Source organism: Ambystoma mexicanum, chromosome 4p (genome assembly GCF_040938575.1).
Source record: "Ambystoma mexicanum isolate Mex_15411 chromosome 4p, UKY_AmexF1_1, whole genome shotgun sequence".
Taxonomy (NCBI): domain Eukaryota; kingdom Metazoa; phylum Chordata; class Amphibia; order Caudata; family Ambystomatidae; genus Ambystoma; species Ambystoma mexicanum.
Window position 1 is genome coordinate 446,657,797 of NC_090927.1, and position 22,210 is coordinate 446,680,006.

The following is a 22,210-nucleotide window of genomic DNA, read 5'->3' on the forward strand; positions in this document are numbered from 1 at the left end:
AAGACTATTTTGCATGCGGTATGGTGAGGCCTGGGTTTGGAAATATCCTCACCTGGCCCAAGAATGTTAAGGAAGAGCCGGGCTTGGGATCTGACGGTCATGGGCAACTAAGATGGAGCAATGTGACCTGCATTTATTTTTTTTCTCCTTTCTGTGGGAGTGTTTGCTTAATCAAATTTAGTGCTCTGATTTGGGTTTTACTTTACCACTTTACTATAGGCCTTCTTTAACAAATATATGTAACTGTGGTAGGCACTTGCGAAACGGGAGCTGTGAAGTGACGAACTAGTTAAACTCAAATGGTACTTTTTAATGTGGCTTGCTCTGTTGTTTTCAAGGAATATCTCTGGGCATAGTGCATGTGAATTGGTGTAGACGTCTGCTGCTGTATCAGTGCGTTTATGTTAATGGCTGATATTGGTTTGTTTTTAAAATGTTTTTTTAATTGAGTATTAAAATGTAATGACTTTATCTATGCAATATAACTTCGTTTTGAAGATTAGTTTTACAGATAAACTTCCCTGGATCTGAAACGCCCCATCACGACATTCCCACCCTAACATTTTTGTACAAGAAACATAGGAGCATTCTGTTTCACCTAAAATAATCCAAATAAAAGGTGGTCCCCTAACTTTAAATGCTGGGGAAGGCAGCCCCAACATTCCACACACATACAGGCAGGTCCTCTACAGAAAAGCTCAACCTGGCTAGTAATATCTCACTAATGATTTACATACAAAATTCACACAAACACACATACAAAACCAAGCATGAATAACTGTTCGAGGGGATTGGGTCCTCCGACGTATTCCATATCTATGACAGGTAATCACCACAGCTGTGCTGCTTCGGAAACCTTTTTCGGCGTCTGCGTCGATGCGCCATCGTCGAGGACCTCATCCGATGTGATAAGTAGGACGCACGACGCCCGTAGCCTCAGTTCCGTTTTTTCCACGAACGTGTTGCTTCGTGAATCTCGGTTACGCCTCGACTCTTTGGAGTTCTGTTCTTCTCGGTTCTTCGAACCTGTTCATTTTTGTGAGAAAATCCTTCGTAAGAAGATGTCTTCTACTTTGTCTTCGACCCCGCGTCAGGGCTTCAAGAAGTGCGGGGAGTGTGGGTCCTAGATGTCGGTGACGGACTTGCACGACGCCTGCCTCTGGTGCCTAGGGGAGGCCCACGACACAGATGACTGTATCAACTGGCAGTCGCTCACGTCCAAAGCCTTACGGGAACGTAAGAAGTTGTTTTCGGTAGGTCGGGTGTCCAAGCCCCGGAAGTCGAAGTCTCCGGGGCTTTCGACAGATGATTCGAGAGGTGACTCTCCGCGTCGTCGTTGGTAATCTCGTGGGTCTCCTTCTAGGAGTCTGTCTCTCCACTCCTCGGCCTCTTCGAGGCATTCTCGGAAGCGCCGACAGCGGTCGTCTTCCAGGTCCTCTTCTGAGGACTCTTCCCAGCACGTCGCTTACCCCACCAGCCGTGCGAAGCCGGAGGAATGGGCTTCCTTCGGGAAGAAAATGCTGGCAATTCTCGAGTCGCAGGGTACTAAGCCGCCCACGCCCCGAGTGGGGTCAGCCGTGAGAGGTCGAGAGACACCGCTCGCAAGAGTGGTCGGCACGAGTCACGGGAGAGGTCCCGTTCGGACAAGGGGACTCGTTCTCGACGTACCCATTCCAGGTCCCGGTCCTCGACGCGTTCGAGACCGTGTGCACCTGTGATGTCTTCGAGGAAGACATCGACGCCTGAGGCGTCGAGGGCGTCGACAGGCTTGCTCGAGGCTCCGGCCCCGAGCATGTCGTCGAAGCCGGCGACGCTCAGGTCGTCGAAGGACACGCTCGGAGCTCCGGCTTCGAGGACTGTGTCGACGCCGTCGATGCTGGCGGCGCTGCATCTGATGTCGACGCCGATTTACTCGACACCGATCCTCTCGGCGCCGATGCCTGTTCTCTCGACGCCGGCACCGATTCACTCGACGCCTTTCGAGGCCGGGGTGTCGGAGGTGCCCCGTGGCACGGGGGAACCCCCTAGAAAGGCTTTCGTTAAGAGCAAGCACTCTCGGGTGCCTTCTTTTCACCACCTGGAATATATTTCGGAGGTGGATGAGGACTCTGATGGCCTGGTTCCTAGTCAGGTTCCAGATGAGATGGTCTCGGGCCATAGCCAATTTGACGATTTGAGGCAGTCACTGCATGATGCCAGTGGACTGGACACCTCTCCGGAGGTGGAGTTTTGTAGGCCTGAGCCTGGCTCTCATGCCGATTCCTTGTACCGGCGCCTTATGGCTAGGGTCTCCGAGTACTTGGGATGGTCTGCTCCCCCAGGGGAGTTTGTGCAGGATGATCTCACGGACATCCTTGATGTTGGTCCCCCAACTGACCCGGTACTGCCGTTTCATATGGCTCTACAGAGAAGGGTGGCGGCGGTTTGGACTGCTCCGGAGAGTCTCCCGGCGGTGGGCAGGTCCTTGTCGCAAAAATACCATCCAGCCAGTAGCGACCCCTGCTACTTGACCAGGCACCCCACTCCGGAGAGTTTGGTGGTGCAGGCGGCCACGGCCCCGGCAAAGCAGGGGTCGTACCATACCATCCCTCCTGATGGGGACGACAAACGTTTTGATGGCTGGGCGAAGAAAGTGTTTTCTTCGGGTGGTATGGCGCTTCAGGCGGCCAACTCCATATGTGCCTTGTCTCGTTTCACACACTCTGTGGAACTGTGTTGCATTAGCGGCTGAACATATTCCCGAAGGGGAGAAACGGGATGGTTTCCTTGCTATGGTCCAGGATGGCAAGGATGCCATGTGTGAGTCCGTTCAGTCGGGTTTGAACATGGCTGAATGCGTCATGGTTTGCGTGGTTGCGGAAGTCGGGGTTTGCTCCTGATGTGCAGTCCCGGCTCCTCAACATGCCCTTTGACGGTGAACACCTTTTTGGCAGCAAGGCTGATCAGAGCCTTGAGAGGTTGCAGACCTCCAAAGCTGCAGCGAAGTCGTTGGGCGCTGCAGTTCGCCAACCTCTGCCCTTTTTGTCCTAGGGGACAGCAATGGAGGGGTGGTTCCTTTCGCTATTACTCGTCCTTCAGTAAAGCGAGAGGAGCTAGCAGTCAAAGAGGCCAACGCAGGGGTACCAGAGGTGGATGACAGGGTACCCGTGGTGCCAAGGCCGCTCGGGCAGTTGCCTCTTTGCCCTCTGGTAACGCCGCAGCCGCTACCACTCAGTCATGAGGCCATGTCCCATGGTTCGCTGGTTGGGGGAAGGCTGGCGCAGCATCTTGTAGAGTGGCGTGCCATTACTTCAGATGTGTGGGTTCTGGAGATCATAATCCACGGCTACTGTCTTCCCTTTCGGCAGAGGCCTCACGACAATCCACCAGGGAACCTCTTTGAAGAGTCCGGATCCGCTCCTTGCGCAGGAAATTCAAGCCCTGCTGGAGAAAGGCGCCATAGAACTGGTGCCTGTAGCGGAGAGGAACAAGGGATGGTATTGCCCTTATTTTTTGATTTCGAAGAAAGACTGGGGATTGAGACCCATCATGGACTTGCGCGGTTTGAACAAACTCCTCAGGAAGGACAAGTTCAAGATGGTTACTCTCTCTCAAGTCCTCCAGGCCCTTCAGCTTCAGGACTGGTTGGTGTCTCTCGACCTCAAGGATGCTTACTTCCATGTGCCGATCTATCCTAGGCACAAGAAGTACCTGAGGTTCGCGGTTGGCGACTCGCACTTTCAGTTTTGGGTCCTGCCGTCCGGATTGACCGCCGCCCCGAGGGTTTTCACCAAGCTCATGGTGGTGGTGGCAGCGCATCTCAGGCAAGGGGGGGGATTCACGTCTACCCCTACCTGGACGATTGGTTGATCAGGGCGCGCTCTCCCGAGCAGGTCCTGGATCATCTGTCAGTCACCTGCCACTCCCTTCACAGGCTGGGCTTCTCCCTGAATTTAAAGAAGTCCCATTTGACGGCAACACAGCGGCTCCAGTACATCGGAGCAGTGCTCGACACTTCCATGGGGCAGTGTTTTCCTCCCCAGGTGAGGGCTCTTCACATTCAGCAGATGGTGCACAAGTTTCAGCATGCCCAGACGCTCCCAGCATTCGAGTTCTTGAGGTTGCTCCGCCTCATGGCATCATGCATTCTTCTGGTGCCAGAGGTTCGCCTGCGGATGAGATCTTTGCAGTCGGCACTCAAGATGCAATGGTCACAGTCCTCCGGCAGGATGTCGGACCCGGTTCAGGTGCCGCCCTTGTTTCGCCCAGGACCTTCTGTGGTGGGCCGTCGAAGGCAACTTGATGAAGGGGGCTCCGTTTTGGCTTCCCTGGCCGGAGGTGACGATCATGACGGATGCATCCCTCACGGGATGGGGAGCTCATGCCAACGAGCTGCCAGTCCAGACTCCATATCAATCTGTTGAAGCTGAGGGCCGTCAGGCTAGCCCTGAAGGCTTTTCTGCCGACTGTGCGAGGAAAGAATGTCCTGATCCTGATGGACAACACAGTGGCCATGCACTACCTCAAGAAAAAGGGGGGGGCAGGGTCACTGCCTCTGTGCAGGGAGGCGATGCAGCTCGAGCTCTGGGCCATCCAGCAGGAAGTTTCGATCTCGGCAGTTCATCTGGCCGGAAACGAAAACGTGACGGCGGACGCTCTGAGCAGGCAGTGCACGATCTCTCACGAGTGGGAGTTGGCTCAGGAGATTCTCCTGGAGATCTTCGCCCTTTGGGGACCCGTCAAGTGGATCTCTTCGCCTCCAGTGTCAACCGGAAGTGTGAGAGGTTCTGCTCGCGGGAATTTCCTCCAAGAGGAGCCTTAGGACGCGTTCGTGGTGGAGTGGTCATTCCCACTGCTGTACGCGTTTCCTCCAGTCCCCGTCATCCCGCAAGTGCTACGGAGGTTATGGAAATTCGGTTCCCGGATGATCCTCATTGCTCCGGCGTGGGCTCAGAGGACGTGGTACCCGGACCTTCTTGACTTGTCCATCTGTCCTCCACATCGTCTTCCCTACCGAGGCGATCTGCTCTCACGGGAGGGAGGTCAGGTTCTCCATCCAGAGGTCAGATCCCTCAACCTTCACGCTTGCCTTCTGAAAGGTTGAGGTATAAGGATTGGGACCCCCCTGAAGAGGTGATGGAGGTGTTGCTCTCGGCCCGACGGCCAGCAACAAAGTCTCTGAACCGTTGGCATAAGTTCTGCGACTGGTGCAGAGTTCAGAATGTGGATCCTTTTGCATGTGACATCCCCATGGTTCTGTTCTTTTTACTTTCTTTGACCCACAGGGGCTTGCAAGTGGGTACCATTTAAAGGTTACCTGGCGGCGCTGTGCATCTTTAAGCGCTCGTCTGGAGAGTGTTACTACTTTAAAATCCCTTTAATTTCACAGTTTCGGAAAGGGCTCACTAATGTGTTCCCTCCGTCACCTTTCCTGGTGCCCGATTGGGATTTAAACCTTGTTCTCAGGTTTCTAACGGGTGCTCCCTTTGAGCCTTTGCACTCTTGTCCTTTCAGACTGTTGACTCTTAAAACTGTATTTCGAAGGGATTGTGTCCTCCGTCGTATTCCTCATCTTAGATATCTCCTTCCAGCTCTGCTGGCCTCGGAATATTTTTCTCTAGAGGGCGCTGCGCGTCGACGTCCTCCGAGTCGATGTCCCTCGACAGCCGCCGTGTCGACGTCATCCTGCCTATAAAGGCCGCGCGCAGCTTCCGTTGCTCAGTTCCGTTTTTCCGCGCTTACTCAGTGCCTCGGAATACCGTTGCTCAGTTCTTGTCAGATTAATCCTATTTACCTTGAGTTATTCGATCCGTACTCGATGGCTTCCTTGTCGGAACTGACAACTCCTCGATCCGGCTTCAAAAAATGCCGAGATTGTGGAAAAAAGATGTCGCTGACTGACCCTCACAGAGTTTGTCAGTGGTGTTTGGGAGCTGAACACCATTGTTCGGAGTGCGAGGACTGTATGTCCATGACAGCTAAGGCCCTGAAGGAGCGTAGGGGGAAGCTGGAGAAAGGTAAGACTTTTAAAGCTGCTTCTTCGTCGACGAAGTCGAGACACTCGTCTCCTCGTCACCATTCGCGCTCCAGGTCTCGGAGTGGGTCCCATCACTCCTCGAGATCGAAGCACTCGAAGAGGAGACGTCGAAGATCCCCTTCTCCGTCTTCCTCTTCCTCTGTTTCGCCAAAAAGAATCCCTTGCCCCACGAAACATAGTTCCCGGGCTGAATGGGAGGAATTCCGCAAAAATATGATGAGCGTCTTCGAGAAAGCGGCCTCGCCCCCCTCGAAGACTGCCGAGAGCGATGCTCTGGTCGAAAGACCCAAAGGTCAAAAACGCCACGAGTCGCAGTACCCGGCGAAGGAAACCTCTCGAGCGCGTCTCGAACCCTCGAGTAGGACTATGACCTCCAAACCTTCCTTGAAGGTTCCGTCGACGCCGTCGACGAGGGTTCCGTCGACGCCGAGGTCGGTGTCTTTGACGCCGTTGTCGAAGGGACCTTCGACACACGGGTCTGTCGACTCGACGCCAGCGTCGACGCCAAGAAAAGTCATGGTCACGACACACCCAGTGACTATCCCCAGGTCCTCGATGACGATGGCTTCGAGATTGTCGAGTAGAATCCCAATTCTGTCGAGGTCATCGAGGCCTCCGCCTTTGTTTTCGACGCCACGCTCGAAGCCTTCGACGTCGGCATCGACGTTTTCGAGGCCGATAATGACAAGTTCGGCACCCTCTGCCTTGGAAATGGGATTTACTCCCTTAATGAGTTCAGAACAATTGAGAACTATGTCCTCAATCTTGGGAGAGGGTGAATTGTCTGAACAGGAAGACACAACAGTTGCAGGGACCTGAAACCCCAATTAGAGAGGAATTTTCCTCTGAAGAACGCAGGTTAAAGGATCTTCATGATTCCTTACATGAGGCAAGTGGGTTAGACACTTCCCCTGAGCTGGAGTTTGCTCGGCCAGACCCGGGGGAGCATGCTGAAACCCCCTATAGAGCCTTAATGGCCAGGATCACAGAGTTTATGGGGTGGTCTGCACCTTCACAATCTTTCCAACAAGATGACCTCACGGATATTCTTGATAACGGCCCACAGAAGGATCCTGTGGTGCCTTTCCATAAAGCTCTTCAGAGGAAGATTATGACAAACTGGGAAACCCCAGATGTCGTCCCGGCAGTAAATAAAAGACTTTCTACAAAATACAGGGTATCCTCTACAGACCCGGAGTTTTTGTCAAAACACCCATCCCCAGAAAGTCTGGTGGTACAGGCAGCATCTTCTACCGATGTCAAGACGGCTTATCCTACCGTCCCACAGGACAGGGACGATAAATATGATGCTATGGCAAAGAAAGTTTTTTAGGCATGTAGCATGGCGTTAAAATCTGTGAATGCTACTTGCACCCTTGCTAGATTCAGCCATACACTTTGGGAGTGTGCTTCTACAGCGGCTGACTGCATCCCGGAGGGAGAAGAAAGGGAGGCGTTCCGGAATATCATACAGGACGGTAAAGACGCTATGTGCGAATCCCTCCAGACGGGCATTGATTCGACTGACAATATCAGCAGAGCAATGGCGGCAAGTACAACAACCAGGAGATTTGCTTGGTTGAGAAAGTCTGGTTTTGCCCCAGATGTGCAAGCCAGGCTCTTGAACATGTCATTCGATGGCGCTTCTTTGTTTGGGAAAAAGGCGGATGACAGTTTAGAAAAACTGCAAACTTCAAAAGCAGCAGCAAAATCCCTAGGCACTGCAATCCGTCGGACACCTTTTCGTCCCACAGGAACCTATGCGAGAGGCAAGTCCTTTCGCTTCTACTCCGCATTCGGAAGAGGCAGAGGACGACCGGCTCAAAGGGGACAAAGAAGAACTACCCGAGGTGGACGGGGTAGATATTCAAAGGCTGCAGCAACAGCAGGTGCCTCTTTACCATCGGCATCTGCATCAGCCGCCCCAAAACCACTCCGAGGACTTCCCTCACAGGACACCTGTAGGAGGCAGGTTAACTCAACATCTGGCGGAATGGCAGGCTTTCACGTCAGATGCTTGGGCATTGGAAACAGTTGCCCAAGGTTACTGCCTGCCTCTCCTATGCATATCTGAGTCATCCACCGGGGATCAGCTCTCAGAAAGCTCCAGATCCGCTCCTCTTGCAGGAAATTTTGGACCTGCTAGAGAAAGGTGTCATAGAACCGGTACCTGTAGCGGAGAGGAACAAGGGCTGCTACTCCCCTTACTTTCTCATTCCAAAGAAAGACGGAGGACTGAGACCCATCTTGGACTTGCGAGAATTGAACAAATTCCTCAGAAAGGACAAATTCAAGATGGTCACTCTTTCTCAGATCCTCCAGGCCCTTCAGTTCCAGGACTGGTTGGTATCTCTGGACCTTCAGGACGCTTATTTCCATGTGCCTATCCATCTCAAACACAGGAAATACCTGAGGTTCGCAATTGGCAACTCTCACTATCAATTTCGAGTGCTGCCATTTGGGCTGACCTCCGCCCCGAGGGTCTTCACCAAGTTAATGTCGGTAGGGGCGGCAAGTCTAAGGAGGGAAGGGATTCATGTCTACCCCTACCTGGACGATTGGTTGATCAGAACTGTCTCTTCGGAACAAGCTCAGATCCAACTAAATCACATGTGCCACTCCCTTCACAGACTGGGTTTCTCCCTCAATTTAAAGAAGTCACAAATGATACCTTCGCAGAGACTCCAGTTCATAGGAGCGATCCTGGACACTTCCCTGGGAATAGCCTCGCCACCAGAGGTGAGGGCTCAAGATATTCTACAGATGGTTACCAAGTTTCAAAATGCCCAACGTCTCCCAGCCTTCGACTTTTTGAGGTTGCTAGGCCTCATGGCATCCTGCATTTTCCTAGTGCCTGAGGCTCGCCTGAGAATGAGATCCCTCCAGTGGGCACTGAGGACTCAGTGGTCACAATTCTCAGGGAGAATGACAGATCTTCTTCAGCTTCCCGACAGGGTGGCTCGAGACCTTCAGTGGTGGGCCTGTCGGGAGAACATTCTGAAAGGAGAACATTTTTGGCAACCCTGGCCGGAGATAACAGTAGTCACGGATGCCTCACTCACGGGGTGGGGAGCCCACGCCAACGACTTGACCATCAGCGGTCGTTGGTCTCCATCGGAGTCCAGACTACATATCAACCTGTTAGAGCTGAGAGCCATCAGACTTGCGCTGAAGGCGTTCCTGCCAGCTGCACAAGGGAAAAACGTCCTGATAATGACGGACAACAGTGGCCATGCATTACCTCAACAAAAGAGGAGGCGTAGGATCACTACCCCTGTGCAGAGAGGCGATGCAGCTCTGGTTTTGGGCAATCCAAGAAGGAATCTCTCTATCAGCAGTTCACCTAGCCGGAGAGAAGAACTTGACAGCGGACGCTCTGAGCAGGCAGAGCAGAGTCTCCCACGAGTGGGAACTAGCTCAGGAAGTCCTTCAAGAGATCTTCGCCCTTTGGGGAACCCCTCAGGTGGATCTGTTCGCCACTAGCGTCAACAGGAAATGCGATCTGTTCTGCTCAAGGGAATTTCCCCCGAGAGGAGCTCTGGGAGACGCGTTCATAGTGGACTGGGAGTTTCCGCTTCTGTACGCGTTCCCACCGGTCCCTGTCATTCCTCAAATGATCAGGAGGTTGAGAAGATTCCGGAGAGCCGTGATCCTAATTGCCCCGGATTGGGCCAGGAGAACGTGGTACCCGGACCTTCTAGACTTGTCCATCTGCCCTCCAATTCGACTTCCTCTCAGAGAGAACCTACTCTCACAGAAGGGAGGTCAGGTTCTCCATCCAGACATCAAAACCCTCAACCTTCACGCTTGGCCTCTGAAAGGTTGAGGTAGAAGGATTGGGACCTCCCTGATGATGTTATGGAGGTGTTGCTTTTGGCAAGGAGGCCAGCAACAAAGTCTTTATACCGCTGCCGTTGGAACAGATTTTGCAGCTGGTGTAGAGAACAGAATATCGACCCTTTTTCATGTGGTACACCAATGGTTTTGTCCTTCCTTCTATATTTGGCGAATTCAGGTCTTCAAGTTGGCACCATTAAGGGCTATCTTGCAGCGCTATCCATCTTTAAGCGCACTGCGGAAGAACCATCCTATTTCAAATTACCCTTGGTAATACAGTTTCTAAAGGGGTTAACCAATGTTTATCCCCCAAGACCATTCCAAGTTCCCCTATGGGATTTAAACTTAGTACTAACTTTCCTGATGGGCACACCTTTCGAACCACTCCATTCTTGTTCGTTAAGATTCCTTACCCTTAAAACTGTTTTATTAATAGCACTTACATCTGCTAGAAGGGTGAGCGAATTACAAGCTCTTTCTTGTAAACCCCCTCACACAATATTTCACAAAGACAAAGTTGTCCTGCAAGTGAAGCCTAATTTCCTCCCAAAGGTGGATTCTGAATTCCATATCACTCAGAAGATTACCCTACCATCTTTCTATCCTCCTCCTCACCCGGGGAAAGAGGAAGAGAGGTTACACAGGCTAGACCCTAGAAGGGCTTTAAGTTTTTACATCAGTAGACTAGCCAGGATAAGACAGGCAGACCAGCTGTTTGTAGGTTACACAGGCCACAAGCTGGGGTTACCAATAACCAAGCAGACCATTTCCAGATGGATCATTCTAGCCATTCTGGAATGTTATAAACTGGCAGGGAAAGAGCCCCCTCAAAACCTTAGGGCTCATTCGACCAGAGGTATTGCAGCTTCATCGACCCTCAAAAGAGGCGTGCCGGTTAAAGACTTCTGTGCGGCCGCTACATGGTCGTCTGTCCATACCTTTACACGTTTTTACAATTTGGATTCCTCCTCCAGTCAAGAGACTAGGTTTGGAAGGGCTGTACTGCATTCTATTCATCAATAGAAGACAGCGTGAAGTCAGTACTCCCTCCTCCAATAATATAATACTGCTATGGGAGCCTATCTAAGATGAGGAATACGTCGGAGGACACAATCCCTTCGAAGAACAAGTTACTTCTTACCTTGTAACGTTCTTTCGACGGGATGTTCCTCCGACGTATTCCTCATCGACCCTCCCATCCATCCCCGCAGTTCTACTTCCCGTGTTGTTGCAGCTTACGCTCCTTCAAGTATTATTGTGGGCTACAAAACGGAACTGAGCAACGGACGCTGCACGCGGCCTTTATAGGCAGGATGACGTCGACGTCGGCTGTCGAGGGACATCGACTCGGAGGACGTCAACGCGCAGCGCCCTCTAGAGAAAAATTTTCCGAGGCCAGCAGAGCTGGAAGGAGATATCTAAGATGAGGAATACGTCGGAGGAACATCCCGTCGAAAGAACGTTACAAGGTAAGAAGTAACTTGTTCTTTTAGTTGCGGTCACTTCCGCTCGCAGAGTGAGTGAGTTACAGGCACTTTCAGTTGAGCCTCCCTTCACTGTTTTCCATAAGGACAGGGTTGTCCTTTGAGTCCGTCCTTCTTTTCTTCCGAAGGTAGTGACGGAATTTCATTTGGCACAGAAGGTTGTTCTTCCGGCATTCTATCCTCCTCCTCATCCTCGTAAGGAAGAGCAGAGGCTCCATAGGCTTGATCCTAGGAGAGCTTTAAGCTTCTATGTTTCACGCATGTCCCGGGTCAGAGTGGACGATCAACTCTTTATTGGTTACGCTGGAAAGCGTTTGGGACAAGCTGTGACAAAACAGACTTTGTCTCGCTGGATTATTTTGGCCATCTCGGAGTGTTACCGCTTGGCAGGTAAGGACCCACCGGCTGGCTTGCGGGCCCATTCTACCAGAGGAGTGGCTGCGTCTACTGCCCTGCAGAGGGGAGTTCCTATTCGTCACATCTGTGATGCAGCCACCTGGGCTTCAGTACATACTTTTGTATGTCACTATTCCCTTGATTCTATCAGAGGGCAAGATCTGGCCTTTGGCAAGGCAGTTCTCTATTCCGCAATTTGATTGGGCATGCTAAATTTGTATTCTAAATTCTTTCCCACCTCCTTGCTTGGTACTGCTTTGGGAGTCTGTCATAGATATGGAATACGTCGGAGGACACAATCCCCTCAAAGAACAAGTTACTTTCTTACCTGGTAATGCTCTTTCGATGGGATGGTCCGATGACGTATTCCATATCGCTACCTTCCCCGCTGCAGAATTTCTTTTGCGATTGCAGCTTGCGTTCCGCAAGGCTTTGTGTCTGACTGGCAGTGGACTAATGTCACACGTTCTGGGGGAAAAAACTACAACTGAGGCTACGGGCGTCGTGCGTCCTACTTATCACATCGGATGACGTCGGACGTTGGAGGAGGTCCTCGACGACGGCGCATCGACGTCATCGACTCAGGACGCAGAAGCCGAAAAAAGTTTCCGAAGCAGCACAGCTGTGGTGATTACCTGTCATAGATATGGAATACGTCGTCAGACCATCACATCGAAAGAACGTTACCAGGTAAGAAAGTAACTTGTTCTTCTACACAAAATATACAATCTTCTCCAATGTGAACATTCAAATCCTCACTGCCTGTCGTCATTGCATTTAAAATACAAAAAACACAAAATATTGTCACCAGTGATGCATCAGAGAAAAATAAATTGGATTCACATAGAACTTTCCTTTTCTAGGGCTGATTCTACTCTAGATGTAGGGCATTGTTGGTTTATAGTCTGGAAATACAAGAGTACCAGGTATGGTATGTTTGTCTACTTTGTCTACAGGCTTGAGTTTAGAATAGAAGATTTTATTTTTGGAGCAAAATATATCTTGAGTCATCTAAAGGGGCACACAAGAATGATTTAGTATAAAGTCTACATTTGAGGTAGGAGATAATCCAATTTTAAGTGACATTAGTCCACCTAAGGCGGAATCCTTCCTTTTCTGCACAATGTTATTTTGGAAAAAATGACATGTGTTATTTAAATTGATATTATTTTCTTGGGAATAAAGTGGAGAGATAACCCCCTTCCTATTCCACTTCAAGCGGTACACAACTCTCTTCAAGATTTCTCTTTTTATGTAAACTATGGTTTTCAAAGGTCGAGAAGTTTATCAATTGCTGCACATCTTTGAATATTGTTGCACTTGTCAGAAATGTAGCTCTAAATTGCTCCTGTGCAAACTCATGGATTAATTAATATTTGACTGACAGAGATGAATATCCTCTGCATGACCATAAACTAAATTTTGTGTATTCTTCCACAAAGTTTCCTTCACATCGCCAGCCCCCATTTAGTGGTATAGCTTGTAAATAATTCCTCCCCATGACACTTTAAATTGCTTTCAAGCATTTAAAAGTTCTTAGGACAAGCATCTAAATGCACAAGGGTTATACTCTCCTTTCGTTTCTCTTTCAAAGGCCCAGAACAAGTAGGAACACAAACGGCTCTGGGCAGCTCTGCCAAGATAGGTCTATTATTGTCAAATGTTATTATGATGATTATTTTATGTACTGGCAAATGACGAAAGTCGAATAAAAGCAAAATTATGAGATACTGACACTCCCAAATAGCCTCCCCTTTATTTTTAATGGTCAAATGTATTGTGCCATGTTACAAGGGGAGGGTTTCCTTTCCTCCTCTCCAAAGCTATGATCAAATTATAATTGCATATATATTTCCTTCATTTGTTATGGGCATGTACCATGTTTGATGCATATATGTTCGAAATCACAAGAACGTTCTGAATTTGTGGACCTCTTTCATGTCCCAGTGACTGTTAATGAGTTGTTGAAATATGCAATTGTCTTAATAATTCACACAATATATTGGGTTTGTGTGTGATGCAGACCTCTTTGCTGAAATCAAATGTTTTCGTTGTTTAAATTAATCAAAGCGCTCAAATGTTGTAGACCATTGGTGCCCCCCAAAATCAACTTAGTTTTTCAAACACTGTGCATTTCATGTTTGTGAGTTTATCATTAACAAACAATTTGCTGAACAAATTGTCATATACCCTGTGCCATGACACACACAATAGATGTTTTAGAGCTTTGCCTTAGGTCAAAGGCGTCTGGGTTGTGTGGAGATCTGGTATTTTGAAGTATTATTTTACTAAAGGAACAGGCCCATCCTGTTTTGACCCAGTGTCATTCATAAACTGCAAATCTCTGCAAAAATGTTTTTTTTATAGTGTAAGGGTTTTAATTACTTACATTTTTAAGAGTTGGTCATGTGCTGCCAAGACCCACTGATGTCTGCTCAGCTCAGTTAATGGATTAGCTATTGATTAATGGTGTATCTGTTCTACCACCATGCTGACCTTTGAACTTTCTACCTAGAGAACTGAACTCTGATAGTCAGTATATTTATAAGATGTCTGCTGCATTGACCAAATAACAAAAACATAATGATGCATGTCTTATCAACAAACGTTCTTCAATGTGTGTAATATATACTGCATTGACTTCATTTTCTCACAGAATATTAGATATCACTTAGTGTTATTTATGTAACATGTCTGCATTCACACTGTTTGCACCAGACAGTTGCTGAAAAAGACCTAGTTTTATGACATTTCAACATTTTAGTCAGCCCTCCAGATAACGTGCGTATAAAGCCTTTTTACGCACAGAAATCTTGTCAATACAGCGCTTTTAATTCTTTCTTGAGTACAGCTCACGCAGGGTTTAATAGCAGCACCCCCATAAATCATGAAGTTCACTTGTTACAACCTGGCCAGCAGCAGCTTGCAAAACCACTCTTTGTTTTAGCGATCTATGCAGTTCCTTGAAAGAAGCTGTCATTATTTCTATCAAGATAATACATTTTGAGTAATGTTGAAGGGAATTTGTGTTTTGTTTGCCTGCATTTTGTATGTTACTGTTACTGAAACATTTTGAATCATGAACATGGTTTTCACATTGCTTTAGGACACATGTAATATTGTATGAAATGAACATCGTGTTAAACAAGGGCTGCATTTGTGCTTAGTTTTCCTCGGTTTTAATCGGCTTTAACAGAGGCAGTGCATTTGCAGTAGCATGGGTATTTCATACTTTGTGTTCTTTCCATCACAGAAGCACATCAATTGCATTTAATGGCTTGGGGTTCTTGATGTCTTAAAGTTTCCGGAGAGCCTCACAGCAAGCAATTGTTTGGCATTTATGAGAAGGCAAAGCTTTTGGTGTTAAATAGGAAGTTTTTTGTCTTAAGATTGCATGTGTTTGTATGCATGCACATGTATGATAGGACACTGCACATAGTTGGTTGTCTTGGAGAGCTATGAATAGCTGGGCATGTGGTCTGAACTTTAACTCCCTTTCTGACCACCAACCCACAAACAAGCAGGTATAATGGATGCAGGTAGAAGCAGTACTGCATATATTTGCAGTGACAGATTGCACCGGTATCTTTCACCAGGACTGCTGTGTATTCAGGCAAAAAAGCCTAATTTATCAGCAGAGCTGCTATACGCATGTCATGGCACAGTGGCAATTATTCACAGCAGGGCTGATTTCATCATTCCCACATTTCATCGCACGATTGCTGTGTTTTGAGACAATACCTGAATTTCTTAAGAGCTGCTGTAATAACAATGCACTGACATGTGTTGGCATTTTCTGCGGCAAGCTAAAGTACTGAGCAAGAACAGTGCCCCCCCCCATACAGATAATCTGTTTACATGCAAGAATTTTGACCTTGCAGTAAACAGTTTGGTATTTTGACATAGCTCCTTCCCACCATCCCCTTGAGCTTGTGTGATGTACACTGGCGGTCTGTGTAAGAAGATGGCACTGCTGTCATATACTTCAATCTCTCCTTCAGGGTCTTGCATTTTTCAAAACCTCTGCTTCTCCTATGTCTGATTACTGAGTCACACTGCCAAAGATCTAGCACATTTCAAAGCCTCATGAATTTCCCGACTCATGAAGGATAGTCCAAATAGGCAGAGAACTTTTGACAGTCCAGTTATGTCAGGCAAGATTCACATGGAACTGCCAGTGCCCTAACCCTGTGTGCATTTCCAAGTCAACATCCTGTTGGGAAAGGTAGCTCAATGGATCAATAACCCTGCTGCAGAGATCATTGTGTAACTTGTTAGCTCAAATCCTGTTGACAGGTGAGTTAATGCGTCTGCATCAGAGGTGTGCGTTTAAGATGCAGGTAATATTCAATTGTAACAGAGTTGACTTAGCTTTTGATTTATCAAAAGGACTACTAAATGTTCAGTGATTCAGAATACATCCATCTCATCAGGGCTGCTATACATTTAATGGTGCAGAACACACACATCTCATCTGGGCTTCTATACTTGTAATGGCTCAGAACAGGCACATTCAAGCAGGCCTGCTATACCTGTAATATCTCAGAAGAAGCACATCCCACTAGGGCGGCTAAACCTGTAATGGCTCAGAACAGGCATTTCATCTGGGTTCTTATACTTGTAATATCATACAGTGCTGGCAAAACATCAGCATTCAAGCAAGTGCTGCATCTGGTGAGACACACCTCTAACTTTATAATTCACAGCCTAATTGCCAAAAGGTTTGCACACATATAAAATGGAGCACCCAATTGTGGTAAAGCTGCACTCGATTTGTAAATGTAAAAGGCATTTTCAGCTTTTTGAATATTTATTGGTGCTATGTCAAAAGATAAAAATGAGAGAAAGAGCAACTCTGAACCCAAGCGAAACAGGCGGACAAAGTGGGGGGCGGGGGAAGAGGCTATGAGAACCGAGAACAATCCAAAACAGGATTTCAAGCAGCAGGAAGTGGGAGACCAATGAGCTACATAAGAGAGCAGCAATGAAAGTGAGCTGGGAAACAGAGGTAAATGATAAACACACAATAGGAGTGAGGGATAGAAGCAGGGCAAAAGAGACATAGAGAGACAGTAAAACAAGAAAACCGAGATCAACAACAGCAGGGAGAGTTGGGAATAGAAAATCCAGATTAGAGAAACGCAGGGCAATAACATAAGAGGCAGTGCAAAAAGATTACCAAAATCAGTAGCAACCACTACAGAGACCATGATAAAACATATATAGCCAGATCAATTACATGAGAGGGGAAGAGGAGTTCTATCAATCGATACAGCACAATGTTGGAGGGAAACAGCAATAATAGAGTGCAGAGAAGGGAGCGGCAGAGTGACGGAGCAACAGACCTCAAAATGTGGCATAGCAACACTTAAAGGTAAGCGGCAGAGCATCAGAAAGTGACAGACAGCGGAAACAGAGTAACAAAGGGAAGGGAGATATGATATGGCATTTGTAACGCGCCTATACACAAGTGTTTCAAGACGCGACGAGGCAGGGAGGGGGGAACAAGGGGAAGACAGACAACGATCCTACTAGGCCAGATGTCATTCAGACCGTGCAAGTGCAGGGGTAGGGGGAAAGGGAGGGGGGGGGGAAGTGCAGTACAAGTAAGTAGAATAAAGTAAATAAATAGGGCCAGCTGGTGGCAAGTGCAAGGTAAGTGCAGACAAGTGCTGGGAAAGGGGGGGCTGTAGTGATACAGAGACAGTCCCTCAGTGCAGGGGTTGCCAGGGAGGCAGTGCAAGAGGAGAGTGGCTGGGCCCAGGACTGAGGTCGGTGAGAGTGGCCGAGTTGCAGATTCGGTACAGATTTGAAAAATTTGAAGAGGTTTTGAAAAATGCAAGACCCTGAAGGAGTGATGAGACAAAAACATGGAGTGGCTGTCAAACAGGTAGTGCCATGCAGCAACAGTAGGCACGAGAGGCAGAGAAGCAATGCTGGTAGAGTTTGGGACTTGATTTATGATGTAACTAGCTGGAATCTTTAGTAGTTCTTAACAGAGTTTTAGTGTCCAAGTATAATGAAGATGAAGCTGGGTAGTTTGTATCAACAAGTTCTTTGTCACTAATGTTTTTTAACAGTTTTAATTTTACGCACAAATTGGATAGTTGTCGGACACTTTTTTTTTACTCTTGCGAAGCAGGAAACTCATTTTTACTCTCTTCAAATTGGATTTACTCCCGAATTCTGAAAACTAGGAGTAAAATATACTCACGCCAAAATCCTATCTGGAGCACTGATTATAGTGATGAAAGGCCATGCACAATGCATCTTGTTTAGTGAAATAGGTTTCATTCATATTAAATAAACTTGACAGCAGTAATAGAACAATACAGCCCTGCAGCAAAATCAACAAGAATCGCACCCTGTGTGAAAGGATATTCTGCCCGCCTATCTCTGTGCCCATCATGCACTTTGAGCAAATGAGGCAATATTTGCAGACCCTCCTGAAGAAAGTGCTTGTCCCCGCTTCAGTCAGTGGATAAGCTTGTGCAACCCACAATCTGGAACAACAGTGTGACTGCTGCCTCCTTCTCCCTTAATAGGTGCCCAGTTCACGGGACCCTCCACCCCCCTCTTCCAAAGCACCCTCCATTACCTCCACTCCCTCTTGGGCCACCAGACGATGGCACAGCGGATGATCAGGAAGATACTTTGGAGGACGATGAGGAAGTGCTCGCGTCATTTGAAGCCTTCCATGACAAAGGGTACAACGCCTGATGTGAAACATGGGGATTTCGGTACAGGAGACTCCACAAAAGGATCATGGGGTTCTCTCTTGGGTTCTGTCTAGGAAAGCCACAATCAGGTTGGGTATATTCCTCCAGCCATGCATAGTTGGGGGTGTGGCGGGGGGACTTGAAATGATGGTAAAAACAGCATCCGTCCAAAAAGTGGACATGCGATACAGAAGCTATGTGTGATGGGGCATCCTCCAGTTTATTCAACGATTGCTGCGTCTGCTTCTTCATCCTCACAGAACTTTGTGGGGTGGAAAGACCACCTCCTTAACAATGCAGGCAAAACAATATAGCAAAACTCTGCTCTCGGCATTCTACAAGCCAATGAAGAAAGGGCAGCGATGGCAGCAGCCAATTGGAAGTTTTGGAAGAAACTGGGCGACCACGATTCGCTCCTCCCTCAGTAGGGAAATGCAGGCTTTTGCTCAGGCTTGACTGGAGCCTGCCAAGTGGCACAAGACCTCATGGAGCCCACCTATCACCACCTTCACAAAGCTGCTAGGGTTATGGGCATGGGTCCGCCTATTAGGATACCATATTGGACCTATCGTTTGATGGGGTCGAGCTCTTAAGCCCAGATAGAGATAAAGAGTTGAACAAACAAAAAGCGCAGATGACTAAGCGCCCTGCTCTGGGTCTAAGAGCGTTATTCACTGCCAAAAGTTCAGGAGAATTCAGGGGTTTTCACAACAGTCTGAATAAACTGGACAGATCCCAGAGCGTGTCTCGTATAAAGCAGGCATGTCTGTCCCCCTGGCTGTTCTACTCCCAGCCCAAAACCTCCCCCACTAGAGAGTTGAAACAGACAGAAGTGACATAAGGGTACAGGTACAAAGCACACCTGTAGAAGGTAGTGTCATTTTTCCCAGTGGAGGTTAATAACCTATGACAACTGGTCTCTGTCCGCCTCAAACTCTTTCACCAGAGATCGCCAAGCTGCTCCTTCTAGAGGGAGATGAGGTTTGGGTATTTTCTTCAAGGGTTTTCACCATTCTGACTGAGGACTGTGGCCTGTGGGACGGTACTAGACCTTTCTCCCTTCAGCCTTTTCTTCCACCAAGAAAAATTCAAGATGATCACACCTTCACTCAAACGGTCATCCCTTCAACCAGGCAACTTGCTAGTAGTTGTGGATCTGTAGGATGCCTATTTGTATGTCCCTATTTTGCCCCATCATCGCCATTACATGTGGCTTTTCCAACCTTGACTATTGAAGTCTCTCGGTTCATCTGGGCTCTCCGAAACCCTCTGACCCTCTAAAAGTTGTTTTCAACTCTATAGGGTTTCTGCTTGCATGGGTTTATCCAGCTCCCGTAACCTTTGCGGCTTTCCCAGCTTCGACTGTCTCTGTTCGCCCCTCCCAACAGCATTACTTCTTTGGGAGTGTTCGCATCCCTTCAGCTGCTTGGCTCAACAGTGACTTCTCGTGGAGAGCTCGGGTGTCTAGGCTCTGCACTGCAGTCTTGTCTTCGCATCGGCTAATGGGCTCCACCCAAGCCCACCACGGGTTCCGTGTGGTCGGGCCATCAGGCGAGATTGTTGCTTTACCATCTCTCTTCCGACCTTGGCTTCTTGGTCGGTCCGGACACAAGCCGTTCGACGTCTTGTCAGCGTTTCAATCACTCTCCATGCTACCACTGGCTCTGCGGTCTAGCGTTGCTCTGTCCCACCAGGATGTCTCACTGTCAGAGGTTTGCCTCTGAGTAGGATTCTTCCTCTCCAATTCAAAGTTCCTTGTGGTTTTATGTACGTCATCAGAAGCAAAGGTGGTATGTCATTCCTCTTTGACTGTGGAGTTCAGGTGAGATCCAGCATTACCTGAAGCCAACGTTTGGGGAAAATGTCATTGGTCTGTGAATCTAAAATAGAAGTCCGTCTTTCCAATTCCCACGTAGGTGGAAAATGTGTTCTGGAAAATGTGTTCTGGAACGAGAGTTCCGCACAGGAATGGGAGTCCTTATTCCCAAGTGAGGAGCCACTCCCAGTGAGGTCCCACTTACCCAGACCCCTAGGGAGGGTCTTGCTGAGCGGGCTCACCTCCCTGTCAACGGGGGTGGCTCCCTTCTGGCGAGAATGGGCGAATTGTCCGGATTCGTCACAATGCTTATTTTTAAAATTTATTATGAAATCTTTCTGACTGAACCTAGAACATGCATCTACAAGATGCCATTCTGCTGACTCAAACATTTGTTTTATATGCTTTGCAGGTCTGTTGTTTGACAAATTTGTACATATCAATGCTCCAGCTTCTGAACAGTTTTGGGCATGCTGTATGAATGGACAGCAAATACGTTTGACGCTAGCTGTTGCCCGATTCTGGCTCTGTATTTATAAACGGCTACAGTCCTAAGTGACTTTCTTTTTTATGAATACTCCTTACATTTTATGACTTTTTTTTTTTTTAAATGTGATGTTATGATGCAATATATTTTTGTATATTTCTAATAGTGGATATTATGGAGTGTAGAAGGTTTATTTTAACCAAAGTACACAATAAAAAACAAAAGCAGAGGTATGATGGCCGGGATGCAGAGGATTGGTAATAGCTAGATATCATTGTCGAATGCCTTGCGTCAAGAGAATCTTATCTAAAAACGGCGCCATGAACCCGGACTTGGAAGATAATTTTGGAATATAGCGCTTTGATCATTTCCATTTATTTTTTTTGGGCTGGCACTAGTGGATTTCAGCACGTCTAACAGATAGTTCCACTAAATCCGATCAAAGGCCTTCTCTGTATCTACTGCTTCCATCGGCTGCTTGCCTCTCTTGGCAATGTGCAGAAGGTGCAAAGCATTTGAGTGTTGTCCTACATGAACCTGCCCTTGTCAAAGCCTTCTTGATCTGGTGCCACTAGCTCTGCAAAGACCGTGTTTATTCTTGCCAAAGGATTTCTTTTGAGTATTTTGCTTTCATAATTCTTGAGATTTTTCGCTAGTTTGATTTTCCTGGGGTCTTTATTGGGATTGGGGAAAACTATTAGTTGGGATTCTAAGAAGGTGCCCTCTGTCTCTCAGGAGCCTAGAATATAATTTCAAACAAAAGTCATGTGTTGCCTAGTGTGTTGGAAATTCTTTGCTTGAATTCAGTGGGGACTCCATCTGCTCTGAGCTTTTCCTTTACCTGGACTGTCTATTAGCGTTGAACTTATCCTGTGCAACATTTGTGAATGTGGTCTTCTGAAGGAAAGGAGCAATTTTCTCAGGTAAGCATATTTCCGATGTATATATGTACGTTTTATAAAATGAGGCAAACTCTGTGGCTATCCTAACATCTTTTGTTAGAATATTATGCTTTTTTCTTTCCTTCACTGAATGTCACTATGCTTCTATTTAATTTGTTTTTTGGTTATGTGGCTAGAAATGTTCCGCTTATAGTTCCCAAAATGTAGCTTGCCACACTTGGAATAAGAGTTTTAGCTTCTCTGGCCAGGAGCAAATTAAGTTTGGGTTTTGTCTCTGCACAATTTGAGAGTGAAGGAGGTCCCCATATGTTGCAAACATGTAATTCTTTTAATGGACTGTTCTAACTGGTAGATGGCTTTCTTTTTGGAGTGTGCCATTTTAGAAATGATCATCCCTATGATTAAAACTATAGATGCATCCTAATTATTTTTAGTGTTGGTCTCTGACGAAGAGTTAACGTCGAGAAATTCATAGAATGCAGTGCTTTCGTGCTCTTTGATAGCCTCTTCTCAATAGTAATGGGATCTAAGAGACGAGTACAAATCATCATTA

At 47.6% G+C, this 22,210-nt stretch overlaps 1 protein-coding gene across 3 annotated transcripts in view; it reads left to right on the top strand.

Annotated features, from left to right (window-relative positions):
- Window positions 1-22,210, top strand: part of ROCK2 (Rho associated coiled-coil containing protein kinase 2) — a 1,440,935-nt gene that overhangs the window by 356,689 nt on the left and 1,062,036 nt on the right. The gene's annotated exons all lie outside the window — the stretch shown is intronic.